We start from the raw sequence: 18,143 nt of genomic DNA, 5'->3' as shown, positions 1-18,143 counted from the left end.
TTGCTCATAAAAGGCGAAGAACAACAAAGCACCTCATATTCTGAAGATAGAAACATAGAAACTTAGAAAGTAGGTGCAGGAGTAGGCCATTCGTATATTCCAGCCAGCACCACCATTCAATATGATCATGGCTCAGCATGCAACTTCACTTCCCCTTCCTGATATCTCTCCATACCCCTTGATCATTTTAGCCATGAGGGCCATATCTCACTCTCTTTAGAGTATATCTATCCAACTGGGTTCCACATCTTTCTGTGGTACAGAATTCCAGAGGTTCACAATGATCTGAGTGAAGAAGTTTCTCCTCGTGTCGGTCCTAAATCGTTTACACTTTATCCTTAGACTGTGACCGCTTGTACTCGGCTTCCTGCATTCGGACTGCGAGAACCTTTTTACGCCATCAAACCTGTCCATTCCCGACCAAATTGTAAATGTTTCTATGAGTTCCCCTCTCATTCTTCTAAATTCCAGCGAGTATAAGCCTAGTCGATCCAGTCTTTCTTCATGTCAGTCCTGCCATCCCTGGAATCAGTCTGGTGAATATTCGCTACACTCACTCAAAAGCAAGAATGTCCTTCCTCAGATTAGATGATCATAACTGCACACAATACTCAAGGTCTGGTCTCACCAAGATCCTGTACAAGTCTCCATGCTCCGATACCCTAATCTCCTCGCTATGAAGGCCAGCATGACATTTGCTTCCTTTACTGCATGCTGTACCCGTATTTATGAATGATTTCAACGACTGATGTACCAAAATACCCAGATCTCAATACCCCTCCGCTTTTACAAATCGGTCAACATTCAGATAAAATTCTACCTTCAAGGTTTTGCCACCAAAGTGGAAAAACTCACACTTATCTACATTATATGGCATGTGCCATCCATTTGCCCATTCACCTAATCTGTCCAATCCCGCTGCAGCCTCCTAGCATCCTCCTCGCAGCTTGCTCTGCCACCCAGCTTGGTGTGATTTGCAAACTTGGAGATATTACATTGATGGAATTATTGTAAATCGCCACAGCTCGAGGAAACGGTACCGCCGCTCCTTTCTGCTCCTCCTTATTAAACTGTCGCCCAGCCTTGCTCCCGCTCATTTCTGCTGCCGCACTGTAAACAGACACTCTTGTGTGTTCTCGCTTTTTAAATTGGCGCTTCCCTCTGCTCGTGCTATTTGAAAAATGACTCAAATCCTTTACTCCCTCACTTTACAAGCGCTCCTCACTGCTCCCGCACTTTATACAGAAGTATATCTGTGCCTCCGCTCATTTAACAGCCGCTCCTCTCTGTGTCCGCGCTTCAAACAGTCGGTCAGCTTAATTTTTAAATGCACGGTTTCCGAAATACTTCCATAAAAACTGCATTGGCCGGGAATCGAACCCGGGTCTCCCGCGTGGCAGGCGAGAATTCTACCCCTGAACCACCAATGCTCACATTACGGACACATTCAAGTTTAAAGATAGTGCAATTAGAGTTTAATTTTTGCTAATAAAAGGCGAAGAACAACAAAGCACCTCATATTCTGAAGATAGAAACATAGAAACTTAGAAAGTAGGTGCAGGAGTAGGCCATTCGTATATTCCAGCCAGCACCACCATTCAATATGATCATGGCTGAGCATGCAACTTCACTTCCCCTTCCTGATATCTCTCCATACCCCTTGATCATTTTAGCCATGAGGGCCATATCTCACTCTCTTTAGAGTATATCTATCCAACTGGGTTCCACATCTTTCTGTGGTACAGAATTCCAGAGGTTCACAATGATCTGAGTGAAGAAGTTTCTCCTCGTGTCGGTCCTAAATCGTTTACACTTTATCCTTAGACTGTGACCGCTTGTACTCGGCTTCCTGCATTCGGACTGCGAGAACCTTTGTACGCCATCAAACCTGTCCATTCCCGACCAAATTGTAAATGTTTCTATGAGTTCCCCTCTCATTCTTCTAAATTCCAGCGAGTATAAGCCTAGTCGATCCAGTCTTTCTTCATGTCAGTCCTGCCATCCCTGGAATCAGTCTGGTGAATATTCGCTACACTCACTCAAAAGCAAGAATGTCCTTCCTCAGATTAGATGATCATAACTGCACACAATACTCAAGGTCTGGTCTCACCAAGATCCTGTACAAGTCTCCATGCTCCGATACCCTAATCTCCTCGCTATGAAGGCCAGCATGACATTTGCTTCCTTTACTGCATGCTGTACCCGTATTTATGAATGATTTCAACGACTGATGTATCAAAATACCCAGATCTCAATACCCCTCCGCTTTTACAAATCGGTCAACATTCAGATAAAATTCTACCTTCAAGGTTTTGCCACCAAAGTGGAAAAACTCACACTTATCTACATTATATGGCATGTGCCATCCATTTGCCCATTCACCTAATCTGTCCAATCCCGCTGCAGCCTCCTAGCATCCTCCTCGCAGCTCGCACTGCCACCCAGCTTGGTGTGATTTGCAAACTTGGAGATATTACATTGATGGAATTATTGTAAATCGCCACAGCTCGAGGAAACGGTACCGCCGCTCCTTTCTGCTCCTCCTTATTAAACTGCCGCCCAGCCTTGCTCCCGCTCATCTCTGCTGCCGCACTGTAAACAGCCACTCTTGTGTGTTCTCGCTTTTTAAATTGCCGCTTCCCTCTGCTCGTGCTATTTGAAAAATGACTCAAATCCTTTACTCCCTCACTTTACAAGCGCTCCTCACTGCTCCCGCTCTTTATACAGAAGTATATCTGTGCCTCCGCTCATTTAACAGCCGCTCCTCTCTGTGTCCGCGCTTTAAACAGTCGGTCAGCTTAATTTTTAAATGCACGGTTTCCGAAATACTTCCATAAAAACTGCATTGGCCGGGAATCGAACCCGGGTCTCCCGCGTGGCAGGCGAGAATTCTACCCCTGAACCACCAATGCTTACATTACGGACACATTCAAGTTTAAAGATAGTGCAATTAGAGTTTAATTTTTGCTAATAAAAGGCGAAGAACAACAAAGCACCTCATATTCTGAAGATAGAAACATAGAAACTTAGAAAGTAGGTGCAGGAGTAGGCCATTCGTATATTCCAGCCAGCTCCACCATTCAATATGATCATGGCTGAGCATGCAACTTCACTTCCCCTTCCTGATATCTCTCCATACCCCTTGATCATTTTAGCCGTGAGGGCCATATCTCACTCTCTTTAGAGTATATCTATCCAACTGGGTTCCACATCTTTCTGTGGTACAGAATTCCAGAGGTTCACAATGATCTGAGTGAAGAAGGTTCTCCTCGTGTCGGTCCTAAATCGTTTACACTTTATCCTTAGACTGTGACCGCTTGTACTCGGCTTCCTGCATTCGGACTGCGAGAACCTTTTTACGCCATCAAACCTGTCCATTCCCGACCAAATTGTAAATGTTTCTATGAGTTCCCCTCTCATTCTTCTAAATTCCAGCGAGTATAAGCCTAGTCGATCCAGTCTTTCTTCATGTCAGTCCTGCCATCCCTGGAATCAGTCTGGTGAATATTCGCTACACTCACTCAAAAGCAAGAATGTCCTTCCTCAGATTAGATGATCATAACTGCACACAATACTCAAGGTCTGGTCTCACCAAGATCCTGTACAAGTCTCCATGCTCCGATACCCTAATCTCCTCGCTATGAAGGCCAGCATGACATTTGCTTCCTTTACTGCATGCTGTACCCGTATTTATGAATGATTTCAACGACTGATGTATCAAAATACCCAGATCTCAATACCCCTCCGCTTTTACAAATCGGTCAACATTCAGATAAAATTCTACCTTCAAGGTTTTGCCACCAAAGTGGAAAAACTCACTCTTATCTACATTATATGGCATGTGCCATCCATTTGCCCATTCACCTAATCTGTCCAATCCCGCTGCAGCCTCCTAGCATCCTCCTCGCAGCTCGCTCTGCCACCCAGCTTGGTGTGATTTGCAAACTTGGAGATATTACATTGATGGAATTATTGTAAATCGCCACAGCTCGAGGAAACGGTACCGCCGCTCCTTTCTGCTCCTCCTTATTAAACTGCCGCCCAGCCTTGCTCCCGCTCATCTCTGCTGCCGCACTGTAAACAGCCACTCCTGTGTGTTCTCGCTTTTTAAATTGGCGCTTCCCTTTGCTCGTGCTATTTGAAAAATGACTCAAATCCTTTACTCCCTCACTTTACAAGCCCTCCTCACTGCTCCCGCTCTTTATACAGAACTATATCTGTGCCTCCGCTCATTTAACAGCCGGTCCTCTCTGTGTCCGCGCTTTAAACAGTCGGTCAGCTTAATTTTTAAATGCACGGTTTCCGAAATACTTCCATAAAAACTGCATTGGCCGGGAATCGAACCCGGGTCTACCGCGTGGCAGGCGAGAATTCTACCCCTGAACCACCAATGCTCACATTACGGACACATTCAAGTTTAAAGATAGTGCAATTAGAGTTTAATTTTTGCTCATAAAAGGCGAAGAACAACAAAGCACCTCATATTCTGAAGATAGAAACATAGAAACTTAGAAAGTAGGTGCAGGAGTAGGCCATTCGTATATTCCAGCCAGCTCCACCATTCAATATGATCATGGCTGAGCATGCAACTTCACTTCCCCTTCCTGATATCTCTCCATACCCCTTGATCATTTTAGCCGTGAGGGCCATATCTCACTCTCTTTAGAGTATATCTATCCAACTGGGTTCCACATCTTTCTGTGGTACAGAATTCCAGAGGTTCACAATGATCTGAGTGAAGAAGTTTCTCCTCGTGTCGGTCCTAAATCGTTTACACTTTATCCTTAGACTGTGACCGCTTGTACTCGGCTTCCTGCATTCGGACTGCGGGAACCTTTTTACGCCATCAAACCTGTCCATTCCCGACCAAATTGTAAATGTTTCTATGAGTTCCCCTCTCATTCTTCTAAATTCCAGCGAGTATAAGCCTAGTCGATCCAGTCTTTCTTCATGTCAGTCCTGCCATCCCTGGAATCAGTCTGGTGAATATTCGCTACACTCACTCAAAAGCAAGAATGTCCTTCCTCAGATTAGATGATCATAACTGCACACAATACTCAAGGTCTGGTCTCACCAAGATCCTGTACAAGTCTCCATGCTCCGATACCCTAATCTCCTCGCTATGAAGGCCAGCATGACATTTGCTTCCTTTACTGCATGCTGTACCCGTATTTATGAATGATTTCAACGACTGATGTATCAAAATACCCAGATCTCAATACCCCTCCGCTTTTACAAATCGGTCAACATTCAGATAAAATTCTACCTTCAAGGTTTTGCCACCAAAGTGGAAAAACTCACACTTATCTACATTATATGGCATGTGCCATCCATTTGCCCATTCACCTAATCTGTCCAATCCCGCTGCAGCCTCCTAGCATCCTCCTCGCAGCTCGCTCTGCCACCCAGCTTGGTGTGATTTGCAAACTTGGAGATATTACATTGATGGAATTATTGTAAATCGCCACAGCTCGAGGAAACGGTACCGCCGCTCCTTTCTGCTCCTCCTTATTAAACTGCCGCCCAGCCTTGCTCCCGCTCATCTCTGCTGCCGCACTGTAAACAGCCACTCTTGTGTGTTCTCGCTTTTTAAATTGCCGCTTCCCTCTGCTCGTGCTATTTGAAAAATGACTCAAATCCTTTACTCCCTCACTTTACAAGCGCTCCTCACTGCTCCCGCTCTTTATACAGAAGTATATCTGTGCCTCCGCTCATTTAACAGCCGCTCCTCTCTGTGTCCGCGCTTTAAACAGTCGGTCAGCTTAATTTTTAAATGCACGGTTTCCGAAATACTTCCATAAAAACTGCATTGGCCGGGAATCGAAACCGGGTCTCCCGCGTGGCAGGCGAGAATTCTACCCCTGAACCACCAATGCTCACATTACGTACGCATTCAAGTTTAAAGATAGTGCAATTAGAGTTTAATTTTTGCTAATAAAAGGCGAAGAACAACAAAGCACCTCATATTCTGAAGATAGAAACATAGAAACTTAGAAAGTAGGTGCAGGAGTAGGCCATTCGTATATTCCAGCCAGCACCACCATTCAATATGATCATGGCTGAGCATGCAACTTCACTTCCCCTTCCTGATATCTCTCCATACCCCTTGATCATTTTAGCCGTGAGGGCCATATCTCACTCTCTTTAGAGTATATCTATCCAACTGGGTTCCACATCTTTCTGTGGTACAGAATTCCAGAGGTTCACAATGATCTGAGTGAAGAAGTTTCTCCTCGTGTCGGTCCTAAATCGTTTACACTTTATCCTTAGACTGTGACCGCTTGTACTCGGCTTCCTGCATTCGGACTGCGGGAACCTTTTTACGCCATCAAACCTGTCCATTCCCGACCAAATTGTAAATGTTTCTATGAGTTCCCCTCTCATTCTTCTAAATTCCAGCGAGTATAAGCCTAGTCGATCCAGTCTTTCTTCATGTCAGTCCTGCCATCCCTGGAATCAGTCTGGTGAATATTCGCTACACTCACTCAAAAGCAAGAATGTCCTTCCTCAGATTAGATGATCGTAACTGCACACAATACTCAAGGTCTGGTCTCACCAAGATCCTGTACAAGTCTCCATGCTCCGATACCCTAATCTCCTCGCTATGAAGGCCAGCATGACATTTGCTTCCTTTACTGCATGCTGTACCCGTATTTATGAATGATTTCAACGACTGATGTACCAAAATACCCAGATCTCAATACCCCTCCGCTTTTACAAATCGGTCAACATTCAGATAAAATTCTACCTTCAAGGTTTTGCCACCAAAGTGGAAAAACTCACACTTATCTACATTATATGGCATGTGCCATCCATTTGCCCATTCACCTAATCTGTCCAATCCCGCTGCAGCCTCCTAGCATCCTCCTCGCAGCTCGCTCTGCCACCCAGCTTGGTGTGATTTGCAAACTTGGAGATATTACATTGATGGAATTATTGTAAATCGCCACAGCTCGAGGAAACGGTACCGCCGCTCCTTTCTGCTCCTCCTTATTAAACTGCCGCCCAGCCTTGCTCCCGCTCATCTCTGCTGCCGCACTGTAAACAGCCACTCTTGTGTGTTCTCGCTTTTTAAATTGCCGCTTCCCTCTGCTCGTGCTATTTGAAAAATGACTCAAATCCTTTACTCCCTCACTTTACAAGCGCTCCTCACTGCTCCCGCTCTTTATACAGAAGTATATCTGTGCCTCCGCTCATTTAACAGCCGCTCCTCTCTGTGTCCGCGCTTTAAACAGTCGGTCAGCTTAATTTTTAAATGCACGGTTTCCGAAATACTTCCATAAAAACTGCATTGGCCGGGAATCGAACCCGGGTCTCCCGCGTGGCAGGCGAGAATTCTACCCCTGAACCACCAATGCTCACATTACGGACACATTCAAGTTTAAAGATAGTGCAATTAGAGTTTAATTTTTGCTAATAAAAGGCGAAGAACAACAAAGCACCTCATATTCTGAAGATAGAAACATAGAAACTTAGAAAGTAGGTGCAGGAGTAGGCCATTCGTATATTCCAGCCAGCACCACCATTCAATATGATCATGGCTGAGCATGCAACTTCACTTCCCCTTCCTGATATCTCTCCATACCCCTTGATCATTTTAGCCATGAGGGCCATATCTCACTCTCTTTAGAGTATATCTATCCAACTGGGTTCCACATCTTTCTGTGGTACAGAATTCCAGAGGTTCACAATGATCTGAGTGAAGAAGTTTCTCCTCGTGTCGGTCCTAAATCGTTTACACTTTATCCTTAGACTGTGACCGCTTGTACTCGGCTTCCTGCATTCGGACTGCGAGAACCTTTTTACGCCATCAAACCTGTCCATTCCCGACCAAATTGTAAATGTTTCTATGAGTTCCCCTCTCATTCTTCTAAATTCCAGCGAGTATAAGCCTTGTCGATCCAGTCTTTCTTCATGTCAGTCCTGCCATCCCTGGAATCAGTCTGGTGAATATTCGCTACACTCCCTCAAAAGCAAGAATGTCCTTCCTCAGATTAGATGATCATAACTGCACACAATACTCAAGGTCTGGTCTCACCAAGATCCTGTACAAGTCTCCATGCTCCGATACCCTAATCTCCTCGCTATGAAGGCCAGCATGACATTTGCTTCCTTTACTGCATGCTGTACCCGTATTTATGAATGATTTCAACGACTGATGTACCAAAATACCCAGATCTCAATACCCCTCCGCTTTTACAAATCGGTCAACATTCAGATAAAATTCTACCTTCAAGGTTTTGCCACCAAAGTGGAAAAACTCACACTTATCTACATTATATGGCATGTGCCATCCATTTGCCCATTCACCTAATCTGTCCAATCCCGCTGCAGCCTCCTAGCATCCTCCTCGCAGCTCGCTCTGCCACCCAGCTTGGTGTGATTTGCAAACTTGGAGATATTACATTGATGGAATTATTGTAAATCGCCACAGCTCGAGGAAACGGTACCGCCGCTCCTTTCTGCTCCTCCTTATTAAACTGCCGCCCAGCCTTGCTCCCGCTCATCTCTGCTGCCGCACTGTAAACAGCCACTCTTGTGTGTTCTCGCTTTTTAAATTGGCGCTTCCCTCTGCTCGTGCTATTTGAAAAATGACTCAAATCCTTTACTCCCTCACTTTACAAGCGCTCCTCACTGCTCCCGCACTTTATACAGAAGTATATCTGTGCCTCCGCTCATTTAACAGCCGCTCCTCTCTGTGTCCGCGCTTCAAACAGTCGGTCAGCTTAATTTTTAAATGCACGGTTTCCGAAATACTTCCATAAAAACTGCATTGGCCGGGAATCGAACCCGGGTCTCCCGCGTGGCAGGCGAGAATTCTACCCCTGAGCCACCAATGCTCACATTACGGACACATTCAAGTTTAAAGATAGTGCAATTAGAGTTTAATTTTTGCTAATAAAAGGCGAAGAACAACAAAGCACCTCATATTCTGAAGATAGAAACATAGAAACTTAGAAAGTAGGTGCAGGAGTAGGCCATTCGTATATTCCAGCCAGCACCACCATTCAATATGATCATGGCTGAGCATGCAACTTCACTTCCCCTTCCTGATATCTCTCCATACCCCTTGATCATTTTAGCCGTGAGGGCCATATCTCACTCTCTTTAGAGTATATCTATCCAACTGGGTTCCACATCTTTCTGTGGTACAGAATTCCAGAGGTTCACAATGATCTGAGTGAAGAAGTTTCTCCTCGTGTCGGTCCTAAATCGTTTACACTTTATCCTTAGACTGTGACCGCTTGTACTCGGCTTCCTGCATTCGGACTGCGGGAACCTTTTTATGCCATCAAACCTGTCCATTCCCGACCAAATTGTAAATGTTTCTATGAGTTCCCCTCTCATTCTTCTAAATTCCAGCGAGTATAAGCCTAGTCGATCCAGTCTTTCTTCATGTCAGTCCTGCCATCCCTGGAATCAGTCTGGTGAATATTCGCTACACTCACTCAAAAGCAAGAATGTCCTTCCTCAGATTAGATGATCGTAACTGCACACAATACTCAAGGTCTGGTCTCACCAAGATCCTGTACAAGTCTCCATGCTCCGATACCCTAATCTCCTCGCTATGAAGGCCAGCATGACATTTGCTTCCTTTACTGCATGCTGTACCCGTATTTATGAATGATTTCAACGACTGATGTATCAAAATACCCAGATCTCAATACCCCTCCGCTTTTACAAATCGGTCAACATTCAGATAAAATTCTACCTTCAAGGTTTTGCCACCAAAGTGGAAAAACTCACACTTATCTACATTATATGGCATGTGCCATCCATTTGCCCATTCACCTAATCTGTCCAATCCCGCTGCAGCCTCCTAGCATCCTCCTCGCAGCTCGCTCTGCCACCCAGCTTGGTGTGATTTGCAAACTTGGAGATATTACATTGATGGAATTATTGTAAATCGCCACAGCTCGAGGAAACGGTACCGCCGCTCCTTTCTGCTCCTCCTTATTAAACTGCCGCCCAGCCTTGCTCCCGCTCATCTCTGCTGCCGCACTGTAAACAGCCACTCTTGTGTGTTCTCGCTTTTTAAATTGCCGCTTCCCTCTGCTCGTGCTATTTGAAAAATGACTCAAATCCTTTACTCCCTCACTTTACAAGCGCTCCTCACTGCTCCCGCTCTTTATACAGAAGTATATCTGTGCCTCCGCTCATTTAACAGCCGCTCCTCTCTGTGTCCGCGCTTTAAACAGTCGGTCAGCTTAATTTTTAAATGCACGGTTTCCGAAATACTTCAATAAAAACTGCATTGGCCGGGAATCGAACCCGGGTCTCCCGCGTGGCAGGCGAGAATTCAACCCCTGAACCACCAATGCTCACATTACGGACACATTCAAGTTTAAAGATAGTGCAATTAGAGTTTAATTTTTGCTAATAAAAGGCGAAGAACAACAAAGCACCTCATATTCTGAAGATAGAAACATAGAAACTTAGAAAGTAGGTGCAGGAGTAGGCCATTCGTATATTCCAGCCAGCACCACCATTCAATATGATCATGGCTGAGCATGCAACTTCACTTCCCCTTCCTGATATCTCTCCATACCCCTTGATCATTTTAGCCATGAGGGCCATATCTCACTCTCTTTAGAGTATATCTATCCAACTGGGTTCCACATCTTTCTGTGGTACAGAATTCCAGAGGTTCACAATGATCTGAGTGAAGAAGTTTCTCCTCGTGTCGGTCCTAAATCGTTTACACTTTATCCTTAGACTGTGACCGCTTGTACTCGGTTTCCTGCATTCGGACTGCGGGAACCTTTTTACGCCATCAAACCTGTCCATTCCCGACCAAATTGTAAATGTTTCTATGAGTTCCCCTCTCATTCTTCTAAATTCCAGCGAGTATAAGCCTAGTCGATCCAGTCTTTCTTCATGTCAGTCCTGCCATCCCTGGAATCAGTCTGGTGAATATTCGCTACACTCACTCAAAAGCAAGAATGTCCTTCCTCAGATTAGATGATCGTAACTGCACACAATACTCAAGGTCTGGTCTCACCAAGATCCTGTACAAGTCTCCATGCTCCGATACCCTAATCTCCTCGCTATGAAGGCCAGCATGACATTTGCTTCCTTTACTGCATGCTGTACCCGTATTTATGAATGATTTCAACGACTGATGTACCAAAATACACAGATCTCAATACCCCTCCGCTTTTACAAATCGGTCAACATTCAGATAACATTCTACCTTCAAGGTTTTGCCACCAAAGTGGATAAACTCACACTTATCTTCATTATATGGCATCTGCCATCCACCTAATCTGTCCAATCCCGCTGCAGCCTCCTAGCATCCTCCTCGCAGCTCGCTCTGCCACCCAGCTTGGTGTGATTTGCAAACTTGGAGATATTACATTGATGGAATTATTGTAAATCGCCACAGCTCGAGGAAACGGTACCGCCGCTCCTTTCTGCTCCTCCTTATTAAACTGCCGCCCAGCCTTGCTCCCGCTCATCTCTGCTGCCGCACTGTAAACAGCCACTCTTGTGTGTTCTCGCTTTTTAAATTGCCGCTTCCCTCTGCTCGTGCTATTTGAAAAATGACTCAAATCCTTTACTCCCTCACTTTACAAGCGCTCCTCACTGCTCCCGCTCTTTATACAGAAGTATATCTGTGCCTCCGCTCATTTAACAGCCGCTCCTCTCTGTGTCCGCGCTTTAAACAGTCGGTCAGCTTAATTTTTAAATGCACGGTTTCCGAAATACTTCCATAAAAACTGCATTGGCCGGGAATCGAACCCGGGTCTCCCGCGTGGCAGGCGAGAATTCTACCCCTGAACCACCAATGCTCACATTACGGACACATTCAAGTTTAAAGATAGTGCAATTAGAGTTTAATTTTTGCTCATAAAAGGCGAAGAACAACAAAGCACCTCATATTCTGAAGATAGAAACATAGAAACTTAGAAAGTAGGTGCAGGAGTAGGCCATTCGTATATTCCAGCCAGCACCACCATTCAATATGATCATGGCTGAGCATGCAACTTCACTTCCCCTTCCTGATATCTCTCCATACCCCTTGATCATTTTAGCCATGAGGGCCATATCTCACTCTCTTTAGAGTATATCTATCCAACTGGGTTCCACATCTTTCTGTGGTACAGAATTCCAGAGGTTCACAATGATCTGAGTGAAGAAGTTTCTCCTCGTGTCGGTCCTAAATCGTTTACACTTTATCCTTAGACTGTGACCGCTTGTACTCGGCTTCCTGCATTCGGACTGCGAGAACCTTTTTACGCCATCAAACGTGTCCATTCCCGACCAAATTGTAAATGTTTCTATGAGTTCCCCTCTCATTCTTCTAAATTCCAGCGAGTATAAGCCTAGTCGATCCAGTCTTTCTTCATGTCAGTCCTGCCATCCCTGGAATCAGTCTGGTGAATATTCGCTACACTCACTCAAAAGCAAGAATGTCCTTCCTCAGATTAGATGATCATAACTGCACACAATACTCAAGGTCTGGTCTCGCCAAGATCTTGTACAAGTCTCCATGCTCCGATACCCTAATCTCCTCGCTATAAAGGCCAGCATGACATTTGCTTCCTTTACTGCATGCTGTACCCGTATTTATGAATGATTTCAACGACTGATGTACCAAAATACCCAGATCTCAATACCCCTCCGCTTTTACAAATCGGTCAACATTCAGATAAAATTCTACCTTCAAGGTTTTGCCACCAAAGTGGAAAAACTCACACTTATCTACATTATATGGCATGTGCCATCCATTTGCCCATTCACCTAATCTGTCCAATCCCGCTGCAGCCTCCTAGCATCCTCCTCGCAGCTTGCTCTGCCACCCAGCTTGGTGTGATTTGCAAACTTGGAGATATTACATTGATGGAATTATTGTAAATCGCCACAGCTCGAGGAAACGGTACCGCCGCTCCTTTCTGCTCCTCCTTATTAAACTGCCGCCCAGCCTTGCTCCCGCTCATTTCTGCTGCCGCACTGTAAACAGCCACTCTTGTGTGTTCTCGCTTTTTAAATTGGCGCTTCCCTCTGCTCGTGCTATTTGAAAAATGACTCAAATCCTTTACTCCCTCACTTTACAAGCGCTCCTCACTGCTCCCGCACTTTATACAGAAGTATATCTGTGCCTCCGCTCATTTAACAGCCGCTCCTCTCTGTGTCCGCGCTTCAAACAGTCGGTCAGCTTAATTTTTAAATGCACGGTTTCCGAAATACTTCCATTAAAAACTGCATTGGCCGGGAATCGAACCCGGGTCTCCCGCGTGGCAGGCGAGAATTCTACCCCTGAACCACCAATGCTCACATTACGGACACATTCAAGTTTAAAGATAGTGCAATTAGAGTTTAATTTTTGCTAATAAAAGGCGAAGAACAACAAAGCACCTCATATTCTGAAGATAGAAACATAGAAACTTAGAAAGTAGGTGCAGGAGTAGGCCATTCGTATATTCCAGCCAGCACCACCATTCAATATGATCATGGCTGAGCATGCAACTTCACTTCCCCTTCCTGATATCTCTCCATACCCCTTGATCATTTTAGCCATGAGGGCCATATCTCACTCTCTTTAGAGTATATCTATCCAACTGGGTTCCACATCTTTCTGTGGTACAGAATTCCAGAGGTTCACAATGATCTGAGTGAAGAAGTTTCTCCTCGTGTCGGTCCTAAATCGTTTACACTTTATCCTTAGACTGTGACCGCTTGTACTCGGCTTCCTGCATTCGGACTGCGGGAACCTTTTTACGCCATCAAACCTGTCCATTCCCGACCAAATTGTAAATGTTTCTATGAGTTCCCCTCTCATTCTTCTAAATTCCAGCGAGTATAAGCCTAGTCGATCCAGTCTTTCTTCATGTCAGTCCTGCCATCCCTGGAATCAGTCTGGTGAATATTCGCTACACTCACTCAAAAGCAAGAATGTCCTTCCTCAGATTAGATGATCGTAACTGCACACAATACTCAAGGTCTGGTCTCACCAAGATCCTGTACAAGTCTCCATGCTCCGATACCCTAATCTCCTCGCTATGAAGGCCAGCATGACATTTGCTTCCTTTACTGCATGCTGTACCCGTATTTATGAATGATTTCAACGACTGATGTACCAAAATACACAGATCTCAATACCCCTCCGCTTTTACAAATCGGTCAACATTCAGATAACATTCTACCTTCAAGGTTTTGCCACCAAAGTGGATAAACTCACACTTATCTTCATTATATGGCATCTGCCATCCACCTAATCTGTCCAATCCCGCTGCAGCCTCCTAGCATCCTCCTCGCAGCTCGCTCTGCCACCCAGCTTGGTGTGATTTGCAAACTTGGAGATATTACATTGATGGAATTATTGTAAATCGCCACAGCTCGAGGAAACGGTACCGCCGCTCCTTTCTGCTCCTCCTTATTAAACTGCCGCCCAGCCTTGCTCCCGCTCATCTCTGCTGCCGCACTGTAAACAGCCACTCTTGTGTGTTCTCGCTTTTTAAATTGGCGCTTCCCTCTGCTCGTGCTATTTGAAAAATGACTCAAATCCTTTACTCCCTCACTTTACAAGCGCTCCTCACTGCTCCCGCTCTTTTTACAGAAGTATATCTGTGCCTCCGCTCATTTAACAGCCGCTCCTCTCTGTGTCCGCGCTTTAAACAGTCGGTCAGCTTAATTTTTAAATGCACGGTTTCCGAAATACTTCCATAAAAACTGCATTGGCCGGGAATCGAACCCGGGTCTCCCGCGTGGCAGGCGAGAATTCTACCCCTGAACCACCAATGCTTACATTACGGACACATTCAAGTTTAAAGATAGTGCAATTAGAGTTTAATTTTTGCTAATAAAAGGCGAAGAACAACAAAGCACCTCATATTCTGAAGATAGAAACATAGAAACTTAGAAAGTAGGTGCAGGAGTAGGCCATTCGTATATTCCAGCCAGCTCCACCATTCAATATGATCATGGCTGAGCATGCAACTTCACTTCCCCTTCCTGATATCTCTCCATACCCCTTGATCATTTTAGCCGTGAGGGCCATATCTCACTCTCTTTAGAGTATATCTATCCAACTGGGTTCCACATCTTTCTGTGGTACAGAATTCCAGAGGTTCACAATGATCTGAGTGAAGACGTTTCTCCTCGTGTCGGTCCTAAATCGTTTACACTTTATCCTTAGACTGTGACCGCTTGTACTCGGCTTCCTGCATTCGGACTGCGGGAACCTTTTTACGCCATCAAACCTGTCCATTACCGACCAAATTGTAAATGTTTCTATGAGTTCCCCTCTCATTCTTCTAAATTCCAGCGAGTATAAGCCTAGTCGATCCAGTCTTTCTTCATGTCAGTCCTGCCATCCCTGGAATCAGTCTGGTGAATATTCGCTGCACTCACTCAAAAGCAAGAATGTCCTTCCTCAGATTAGATGATCGTAACTGCACACAATACTCAAGGTCTGGTCTCACCAAGATCCTGTACAAGTCTCCATGCTCCGATACCCTAATCTCCTCGCTATGAAGGCCAGCATGACATTTGCTTCCTTTACTGCATGCTGTACCCGTATTTATGAATGATTTCAACGACTGATGTACCAAAATACCCAGATCTCAATACCCCTCCGCTTTTACAAATCGGTCAACATTCAGATAAAATTCTACCTTCAAGGTTTTGCCACCAAAGTGGAAAAACTCACACTTATCTACATTATATGGCATGTGCCATCCATTTGCCCATTCACCTAATCTGTCCAATCCCGCTGCAGCCTCCTAGCATCCTCCTCGCAGCTCGCTCTGCCACCCAGCTTGGTGTGATTTGCAAACTTGGAGATATTACATTGATGGAATTATTGTAAATCGCCACAGCTCGAGGAAACGGTACCGCCGCTCCTTTCTGCTCCTCCTTATTAAACTGCCGCCCAGCCTTGCTCCCGCTCATCTCTGCTGCCGCACTGTAAACAGCCACTCTTGTGTGTTCTCGCTTTTTAAATTGCCGCTTCCCTCTGCTCGTGCTATTTGAAAAATGACTCAAATCCTTTACTCCCTCACTTTACAAGCGCTCCTCACTGCTCCCGCTCTTTATACAGAAGTATATCTGTGCCTCCGCTCATTTAACAGCCGCTCCTCTCTGTGTGCGCGCTTTAAACAGTCGGTCAGCTTAATTTTTAAATGCACGGTTTCCGAAATACTTCCATAAAAACTGCATTGGCCGGGAATCGAACCCGGGTCTCCCGCGTGGCAGGCGAGAATTCTACCCCTGAACCACCAATGCTCACATTACGGACACATTCAAGTTTAAAGATAGTGCAATTAGAGTTTAATTTTTGCTAATAAAAGGCGAAGAACAACAAAGCACCTCATATTCTGAAGATAGAAACATAGAAACTTAGAAAGTAGGTGCAGGAGTAGGCCATTCGTATATTCCAGCCAGCACCACCATTCAATATGATCATGGCTGAGCATGCAACTTCACTTCCCCTTCCTGATATCTCTCCATACCCCTTGATCATTTTAGCCATGAGGGCCATATCTCACTCTCTTTAGAGTATATCTATCCAACTGGGTTCCACATCTTTCTGTGGTACAGAATTCCAGAGGTTCACAATGATCTGAGTGAAGAAGTTTCTCCTCGTGTCGGTCCTAAATCGTTTACATTTTATCCTTAGACTGTGACCGCTTGTACTCGGCTTCCTGCATTCGGACTGCGAGAACCTTTTTACGCCATCAAACCTGTCCATTCCCGACCAAATTGTAAATGTTTCTATGAGTTCCCCTCTCATTCTTCTAAATTCCAGCGAGTATAAGCCTAGTCGATCCAGTCTTTCTTCATGTCAGTCCTGCCATCCCTGGAATCAGTCTGGTGAATATTCGCTACACTCACTCAAAAGCAAGAATGTCCTTCCTCAGATTAGATGATCATAACTGCACACAATACTCAAGGTCTGGTCTCACCAAGATCCTGTACAAGTCTCCATGCTCCGATACCCTAATCTCCTCGCTATGAAGGCCAGCATGACATTTGCTTCCTTTACTGCATGCTGTACCCGTATTTATGAATGATTTCAACGACTGATGTATCAAAATACCCAGATCTCAATACCCCTCCGCTTTTACAAATCGGTCAACATTCAGATAAAATTCTACCTTCAAGGTTTTGCCACCAAAGTGGAAAAACTCACACTTATCTACATTATATGGCATGTGCCATCCATTTGCCCATTCACCTAATCTGTCCAATCCCGCTGCAGCCTCCTAGCATCCTCCTCGCAGCTCGCTCTGCCACCCAGCTTGGTGTGATTTGCAAACTTGGAGATATTACATTGATGGAATTATTGTAAATCGCCACAGCTCGAGGAAACGGTACCGCCGCTCCTTTCTGCTCCTCCTTATTAAACTGCCGCCCAGCCTTGCTCCCGCTCATCTCTGCTGCCGCACTGTAAACAGCCACTCCTGTGTGTTCTCGCTTTTTAAATTGGCGCTTCCCTTTGCTCGTGCTATTTGAAAAATGACTCAAATCCTTTACTCCCTCACTTTACAAGCGCTCCTCACTGCTCCCGCTCTTTATACAGAACTATATCTGTGCCTCCGCTCATTTAACAGCCGGTCCTCTCTGTGTCCGCGCTTTAAACAGTCGGTCAGCTTAATTTTTAAATGCACGGTTTCCGAAATACTTCCATAAAAACTGCATTGGCCTGGAATCGAACCCGGGTCTCCCGCGTGGCAGGCGAGAATTCTACCCCTGAACCACCAATGCTTACATTACGGACACATTCAAGTTTAAAGATAGTGCAATTAGAGTTTAATTTTTGCTAATAAAAGGCGAAGAACAACAAAGCACCTCATATTCTGAAGATAGAAACATAGAAACTTAGAAAGTAGGTGCAGGAGTAGGCCATTCGTATATTCCAGCCAGCTCCACCATTCAATATGATCATGGCTGAGCATGCAACTTCACTTCCCCTTCCTGATATCTCTCCATACCCCTTTGATCATTTTAGCCGTGAGGGCCATATCTCACTCTCTTTAGAGTATATCTATCCAACTGGGTTCCACATCTTTCTGTGGTACAGAATTCCAGAGGTTCACAATGATCTGAGTGAAGACGTTTCTCCTCGTGTCGGTCCTAAATCGTTTACACTTTATCCTTAGACTGTGACCGCTTGTACTCGGCTTCCTGCATTCGGACTG

The 18,143-nt window shown here is 45.1% G+C and overlaps 1 protein-coding gene and 12 non-coding genes across 13 annotated transcripts in view; all 13 read right to left on the bottom strand.

Annotated features, from left to right (window-relative positions):
* The window catches only part of LOC139248232 (zinc finger protein 84-like), a 1,036,220-nt gene that overhangs the window by 395,378 nt on the left and 622,699 nt on the right, over window positions 1–18,143 (bottom strand). The window lies entirely within an intron of this gene.
* trnag-gcc (transfer RNA glycine (anticodon GCC)) lies at window positions 1,360–1,430 on the bottom strand. Its single transcript has one exon. It is a non-coding gene; the product is annotated as a tRNA-Gly (tRNA).
* On the bottom strand, window positions 2,842–2,912 carry trnag-gcc (transfer RNA glycine (anticodon GCC)). Its single transcript has one exon. It is a non-coding gene; the product is annotated as a tRNA-Gly (tRNA).
* Window positions 4,324–4,394, bottom strand: trnag-gcc (transfer RNA glycine (anticodon GCC)). The gene has a single exon. It is a non-coding gene; the product is annotated as a tRNA-Gly (tRNA).
* trnag-gcc (transfer RNA glycine (anticodon GCC)) lies at window positions 5,806–5,876 on the bottom strand. Its single transcript has one exon. It is a non-coding gene; the product is annotated as a tRNA-Gly (tRNA).
* Window positions 7,288–7,358, bottom strand: trnag-gcc (transfer RNA glycine (anticodon GCC)). The gene has a single exon. It is a non-coding gene; the product is annotated as a tRNA-Gly (tRNA).
* Window positions 8,770–8,840, bottom strand: trnag-gcc (transfer RNA glycine (anticodon GCC)). Its single transcript has one exon. It is a non-coding gene; the product is annotated as a tRNA-Gly (tRNA).
* Window positions 10,252–10,322, bottom strand: trnag-gcc (transfer RNA glycine (anticodon GCC)). The gene has a single exon. It is a non-coding gene; the product is annotated as a tRNA-Gly (tRNA).
* Window positions 11,722–11,792, bottom strand: trnag-gcc (transfer RNA glycine (anticodon GCC)). Its single transcript has one exon. It is a non-coding gene; the product is annotated as a tRNA-Gly (tRNA).
* On the bottom strand, window positions 13,205–13,275 carry trnag-gcc (transfer RNA glycine (anticodon GCC)). The gene has a single exon. It is a non-coding gene; the product is annotated as a tRNA-Gly (tRNA).
* Window positions 14,675–14,745, bottom strand: trnag-gcc (transfer RNA glycine (anticodon GCC)). Its single transcript has one exon. It is a non-coding gene; the product is annotated as a tRNA-Gly (tRNA).
* Window positions 16,157–16,227, bottom strand: trnag-gcc (transfer RNA glycine (anticodon GCC)). The gene has a single exon. It is a non-coding gene; the product is annotated as a tRNA-Gly (tRNA).
* On the bottom strand, window positions 17,639–17,709 carry trnag-gcc (transfer RNA glycine (anticodon GCC)). Its single transcript has one exon. It is a non-coding gene; the product is annotated as a tRNA-Gly (tRNA).

Source organism: Pristiophorus japonicus, unplaced genomic scaffold, assembly GCF_044704955.1.
Source record: "Pristiophorus japonicus isolate sPriJap1 unplaced genomic scaffold, sPriJap1.hap1 HAP1_SCAFFOLD_29, whole genome shotgun sequence".
In the NCBI taxonomy this organism is placed as follows: domain Eukaryota; kingdom Metazoa; phylum Chordata; class Chondrichthyes; family Pristiophoridae; genus Pristiophorus; species Pristiophorus japonicus.
The sequence above is the reverse complement of the archived record's forward strand: the minus strand, read 5'-3'. Positions and strand labels throughout refer to the sequence as shown.